The sequence below is a fragment of the Mesocricetus auratus genome, unplaced genomic scaffold (genome assembly GCF_017639785.1).
Source record: "Mesocricetus auratus isolate SY011 unplaced genomic scaffold, BCM_Maur_2.0 Super-Scaffold_15014, whole genome shotgun sequence".
Lineage (NCBI taxonomy): Eukaryota > Metazoa > Chordata > Mammalia > Rodentia > Cricetidae > Mesocricetus > Mesocricetus auratus.
This window is the reverse complement of record NW_024429186.1, coordinates 63,291,726-63,298,741: the sequence shown is the minus strand read 5'-3', so window position 1 is coordinate 63,298,741 and position 7,016 is coordinate 63,291,726. Positions and strand designations below refer to the sequence as shown.

General features: G+C 45.0%; 1 pseudogene; it reads left to right on the top strand.

Moving 5' to 3' along the window:
- The first annotated feature begins 786 nt into the window (after positions 1-786).
- Positions 787-1,778, top strand: LOC101839935 (annotated as a pseudogene).
- Positions 1,779-7,016: the final 5,238 nt, after the last annotated feature.

Below are 7,016 nucleotides of genomic sequence, written 5' to 3'. Positions count from 1 at the left end.
GACTGGGTCGATGGTTGACACTGGAGGCTGTACTGTAGTCATAGGTTTATGTTAAGAGTTATGACTTCTTCTTATTACCTTTGCTATCTCTTGAAGGGGGAAGCGTTATGATTTCAATTACTCCACAGACCATGCAGACAGCATACTGTTGCTGGTGAACTGTACAACAGTGATAAATACTAGTTCCTCTTGTAGCTGGGCATTGATACACACACACACACACACACACACACACACACACACACACCCCTACTTTTAGAACTTCTTATGGCTATATATCAACAATTGCCACACGAACTTGATGCTCCTAGAGAACTTCACAATGCAAGTGAGGGCAGGGAAAGAGGGCCTCATGAACTATAGTAATTGGGTACCAGCCTTGATTGCCTTCTAGGGAGCTTTTCTCCAGCAGCAGTGAGACTGCCTAGGTCAAATTGTTTCTAGACTCATGGGATCTCACATGAACAATCTCTACTGAATATTCATATAAAATAGGAAATTCCTCCTATGCAAGACGGCTGAAGGAGACACAGAAGAAGCTATGTGCTATTCATCTATTTCTGAACAAGCGACCACTCACATTTGCTTTTCAAATGGCCTATTCTCTCCCCCCACTTTTTTTTTTGAGACAGGTTTTCTCTGTGTGGCTTTGGAACCTGTCCTGGCACTTGCTCTGTAGACCAGGCTGGTCTCAAGCTCACAGAGATCTGCCTGTGTCAACCTCCTGAGTGCTGGGATTAAAGACGTAGGCCACCACCGCCCAGCCTCCTTCTTGTTCTTAATATCATGACACAGTCGTATTGTACCAAGACCCCTGAAGCATTCAGTAAAGGTGACATGCTCCACAGTGACGGTAAGTCCAGGATGAGGTACAGTTGCTGGGCAGGGTGTATAATGTGCAGCAGTTGTAGCTAGCCACCTGGAGCTCAGCGGTGGTGCCAAGATGCCCAACCTGGGCCTGGGCAGCCGGAAGTCCCCTCCTGGCCAGGTGTCCAAGGCTGTGAAGGTTGATATTGACGTTGGCTACCGCTACACTGACTGTGGCCAGGTGTACCAGAAAGAGAAGGAGGCGGGAGTGGCCTTCCAGGAGAAGCTCAAAGAGCAGGTGGTGAAGTACCAGGGGCTCCTTGTTGCCAGCACGCTGTGGTGCAGGTTCGACCACAAGAGCACGGGGAAGGAGCTTGCCGGAAGACGCTCAGCATCCTGCGGTGGGACTGCCTGGACCTCCACCTGATTCACCGGCCAACAGGCTTCAAGCCTGGGCCTGATGATTTCCCACTGGACGCATCAGGAAATGTGGTTCCCAGGGACACCAATTTTGTGGACACTTGGATGTCCGTGGAGCAGCTGGTGGACAAAGGTTTGGTGTGTCCAACTTCAACCCTCCTCAGACTGAGAGGGTCTTAAACAAGCCTGCCTTAAAATGTAAGCCTGCGGTTAATCAGAGTGCCACCAGTCCCTAACCCAGGGGAAGCAGATTCAGTACTGCCACGCCAAAGGCATCATGGTGACTGCGTACAGTCCCCCTGGCTCTCCTGATAGGCCCTGGGCCTGGAGGATCCTGGGATTGAGGCCATTGCATCCAAGTACAATAAAATCACAGGCTGATCTGGTTCCCCACACAAAGGAACTTGGTGGCAATTCTCCGGCCTGTGACACCAGCATGCATTGCTGAGAACTTGAAGGTCTTTGACTTCGAGCAGAGCAACAGGATGTGATTGATCACTCAGCTACAAGAACTGGAAGGGTGTGCCTTGATGAGCCGTGTTAATACAAGGATTGCCCCTTCCACACAGAAGTCTGAAGCTGTGGATGCCTGCTCTTCCCCAGGCAGCTTGAACCTGTTCTTCCCGCCTTGAGGGTGTCGTGTGGCCTGTGTCCCTCTGTAGTGGTGGAACCTTGCAGATCAGACAATGAGGGTTTGTGAGTTTGACGGAGGCCCTGGAAAGTCGTAGCTGAGCAGTTTCTTCCAGCCTTTCTTGGTCTTCTGTCTTATCCATCAGGAGGATGTTTAATACAAGTGCCCTTTCCAACCAAAGAGAAGCCGCTAATTGTTGCTGGTTTTTCTTTCCTACCAGGCTGATCCCACAGCCGCCATCAACTAATAGTTAAATTTTGAGTGCTCAGAGCTATAATCCTTTGGGTTTGGCTTCTCTTTGCCTCAAATAAAAACTGGTTTTGTGAAAAAAAAAGTCAAGGATGAGAAATTTTTAAGCAGGAGGATAAAACAGTTATGGAATTGGTAAATAAGAGTCTTTTATGGTTGGCCCTAGGTTATTCTCAGGTGATTAATGACAGAGACCAATTTATGTCTACTGGCCATAACATTTTGCCTATTTGATTGTACAATACCTATTGGATGATGAATACATGAATGGAACATGGAAAAACATTTGCCTTAATGTTCTCAACTATCTATCTATTTACCTGGGTCTTTTTATCTTTTGTCTTATGATAGATTTTCTTTAGGTCTTTCACTAGATAATTATATGTTTAACCTTGACAATCATTGAAATCATTTTGGCCACTTGGCTTTTGTACTGCCACCAGGCTTCATGGCTGCCTCACCTACTACAGGTTCCGAAGGCCTGAAGTTTTAGGCAATTCACCTTTACCAGAAAATTCCTTGTGGTCTCAGAGGATTAAGCATCCTCTTGGCACTTCTATGAATTGCAACCCTCTACCGAGCGTTCAGTATCACATAACGTGTCTATTCCAGCATGCCCACCTCTTCCAGCCTCTTCGTCTCTTCCTCCTTTACGAGTCAGTGTTTAGTCATGTCTACTTTTCTAAGCATCAGTTGTGGATATTTCAGGCATCCACAAGTCAGAAGGCTGGCAGAAACTTAGCAAGATTACTGGTTCCTTGAGGTCCTTGCTTGGATGTTAAATTCTGCATCCCCAAGTCACTTTCCTCTTCGTATGAGTCTTGTGTTCCATCCTCCTTGTTCAGGTACCCTCAAAATCCAGCTACAGAGCTCCTCCCATGGGTCTTGTTGGGGCATGTATGTGGGTTTTCACAGCTCCTTGGGGGTGTAACTTCATCCTTCTCTCATCAGTGCTAACATGTTACCACAGATTGTGCTGGAATTTATCCCTAGTTACCAGCTTGGCATGTTTGCCTTGTAGCATAGAAGATTCTGACTAATCTTCCTGTGCGGGAGATATCCTAGTTCCTAGTAAACAGTGGTGGGATATTTCTGTTTGCTCTGAGTGCTCGAGTGAGTCTGCACATATCACAGTGATTAGGGATATTAATCCAGATGCCTCACCTGGGCTCCAAGGTTTGCTAGAATAGGCCTTTTATAAAATATACCTGTCTTGACTAAGCGTTTAAATACTTACTGGAGATCCTGGGATAACTTAGTTAACAAAGTTCTTGCCATGTAAATAGGGGTCTGAACTCAGACCCCTAGCACCCATGTAAAAGAGACAAGTGTGGATAGTGCACACCTCGAACCCCAGCACAGGAAAGCAGAGACAGGGGGACCTAGGGGCTTTCTGACCAGCCAGCCGAAACAGTCAGTGAGATCCAGAATCAGTGAGAATCTCTGTGTCAAAAAGTAAAGGTTGGTAGTAATAAAGACTAATAAAGGAAGACAAATGCTGTGACCTGTGGCTTGCACACACACACACACACACACACACACACACATGTATAGTGCATACACTACACTTACACAAAAGTAATAAATATAGGGCAAGTCCAGTGTATCCATTTCTACTATGGGCAATAAAAGGCTCTTTGCAAATTATGAAAAGGTCATTAGATTGTGGTGCTTAACTGTTAGCTCGTATTTTCAGGCGCTTTGTTATTCTTGCATAGGACAGTATAACAGTGATGACCAGACAAGCCTGCTGTCCTTGATGCTTGGTATCCCTTTTAAATGCTTGAGTCTAAACAGTGAAATAATGTTGCCTAATAGGACATGTTCCTACCAGAAAAAACTCAGTCAGGGACTACCTTGTGCCAGGGACTATTTGTGACCTAAAACCACTTGGAACAAAATCTTCTTTTGCTAGGTGATTAGTGGATGATCCAGCCCCCAAACTCCTTCTTAGCACCTGCCTTCTCAGACTACTCCTACTTCAAGTGTGTCTGTTTAGATTCCACAGATGTAGGTAGGAGAAAAGGGAGAAAGGGAAGGCACAGAGCGCATCACCTATCTGCTGATACCTGTGAAAAGAAAGATGTGGAAAGGGTGTAGAGAAACTGACTGACTGCAGTTGTGAGGAAATCTTAACCGGCAAATGAGGAGACAGAGAGGAGAGAATCTTTGGAAGCAGCCTTGAACTCCTGCAGGAGTCAGGCATTGGTTGAGAGCAGCTCAGGGGGACTACTGTATTGTTCTGAATGCTGCTTTAGAGCCCGAGCATTGCAATCCATTGGATACCACCAGGTAACGGCACGCCCCAAAGCAGGAGGACAGACCCCACAACGGACTGTCCCTCATTAGTGGTTACATGTCTTACTGCATGGGACAAGAACCATAGGATCCCATTTCACTTTTAAAGATCCCTCACTTTTAAATGGTTCAAGGCACTTTCTGGCCACACTTTGAAGTCCCATCTAGCATTGACTCTCACTACTTTCACTGTCAGAGATACAGGGAGAAGATGGACATCTACAAGCCAGGGGATGCTTGAAAATACCAGAAGCAAGTAGACAGAACTGAAACAGAAGAGAGGGAGCAGGGCCCTGCCAATACCTTGGTTTTTTAACTTCTAACTTCCAGAACTATATTACAAACGTCTGTTGCTTAAATCCCCAGGCTGTGGCGCTCTGCTACAGTTGCTCTGAGACCTAGTTACAGAGTTCATCTCTCGCTGATATTATCATGAGATCTTCCCTACTAATCCCTGATTCAGTTTTTTTCCAATAGAGCAGTAAAAGTGACTTTTCTTAACCTAAGTCAGACTGCATGCCTTTCCACCATAAATCAGACTATTTCTGTTTTAAAAAGCGCCCTTCATCAAGGCTTCAAGCCATCTCTGCCCTTTTCAGAAGCCATCAGCCTCACTGCCCTTCCCCCAGTGCCCACCTGGCTCATTCCCTCACAGTTTCCTGGTCTCTGTTTAGTTCTTACCCTTGTAAGGAAGTCTACCGTGACTTCTCTCTTTCAAATTAAAGCCACCACCCTACTGAACAATTGACTGCCCCCTACCCCATGGTAGATAATGGGTTCCCATTAGCAGTTGTATTACATTTTTTCCCCATAGCACTTAACACTTAATTAACACTGGCTGTGAACTGTTATACTTATTTCTGATCACTTGTCTCCCTTTACTAGAATGAAAATGATAGGGGGAGGGTTTTTTTTCATCTCTTTCCAAGGAGTCAAGCAGTGCCCAAACTGACTCCAAGGATTCCATCAGTGTTCTAGAAGGTGATTAAAGTTTGTCGGGTAAAGAAATGGACTTTCTTCTAGTGCCATCAATTTGCCAGTGAATTTCAAGATTCCATTGTTTTTTTTTTTCCGCTGAGTAGTACTCTGCTGTGTCAATATACCTCATTTTCTCTATCCACTCTTCAGTTGTGGGACGTCTAGGTTGCTTCCAAGTTCTAGCTATTACAAATAATGCTGCTGTGAACATAGCTGAACAGATGCCCTTACTGTATGAATGTGCATCTTTTGGGTATATACTTAAGAGTGGAATTGCTGGATCTTGTGATAGACTGATTCCCGTTTTCCTGAGGAATCTCCATACTGATTTCCAAAGTGACTGTACAAGTTGGCACTCCCATCAACAGTAGAGGAGTGTTCCCCTTTCTCCACCTCCTCTCCAGCATAAACTGTCATTGGTGTTTTTGATTTTAGCCATTCTGACAGGAGTGAGATGGTTTCTCAGGGTTGTTTTGATTTGCATTTCCTTGATGGGTAAGGATGTTGAGCACTTTCTTATGTGTCTTTCAGCCATTTTAGACTCTTCTATTGAGAATGTTCTATTTAGTTCTGTAACCTCACTTTTTAATTGGATTATTTGGTATCTTGGGGACTAGCTTCTTGAGTTCTTTGCAAATTTTGGAGATCAGCCCTCTTTCAGATGTGGGGTTGGTGAATATCTTTTCCCATTCTGTGAAGCGGTCTCCTGTACCAATTTATTCAAGGACACCTCCCACTTTCTCTTCTAAGAGGTTTAGTGTGGCTGGATTTATGTTGAGGTCTTTGATCCATTTGGACCTAAGTTTTGTGCATGGTGATAGATATGGATCTATCTGCAGTCTTCTACATGCCTGCATCCAGTTATGCCAGCACCATTTGTTGAAGATGCTCTCGTTTTTTCCATTGTATAGTTTTAGTTTCTTTGTCAAAAATCAGGTGTTCATAGGTGTGTGAGTTAATATCAGGGACTTCAATTCGATTCCATAGGTCTACTTGTCTGTTTTTGTGCCAATACAAAGCTGTTTTAATTACTATAGCTCCATAGCTTGAAGTGAGGGATGGCGATGCCTCCTGAAGTGCCTTTATTGTACAGGGTTGTTTCGGCTATCCTGGGTCTTTTGTTTTTCCATATAAAGTTGAGAATTGTGCTTTCAAGGTCTGTGAAGAATTGTGCTGGGATTTTGATGGGGATTGCATTGAATCTGTAGATTGCTTTTGGTAAGATTGCCATTTTTACTAGGTTGATCCTGACTATCCAAGAGCATGGCACTAGAAGAATCCATCCTGAGTGAGGTAACCCAGTCACAAAAAGACAAACATGGTATGTACCCACTCATATATGGATTTTAGACATGGAGCAAGGGATTGCCAGTGAGAGAGTCTGGGAAACAGGGAGGACCCTAAGGGAGATATGCATGGTACCCTGGAGAAGGGGAATGGGATGGGATCTTCTGAAGGGATTGGGAACATCCAGGGAGGGGAGGGGAGAGGAAGCTGGGAGAAAGAGGGAGGAGAAGAGGATGGGAGAGGAGGACATGGGGGAGCAGGAAGGTTGAGTCAGGGGAAGTATAGAAGAGCACATGATGAGAGATACCATAATAGAGGGAGCCACAGGTTCGAGAAGAGATCTGGC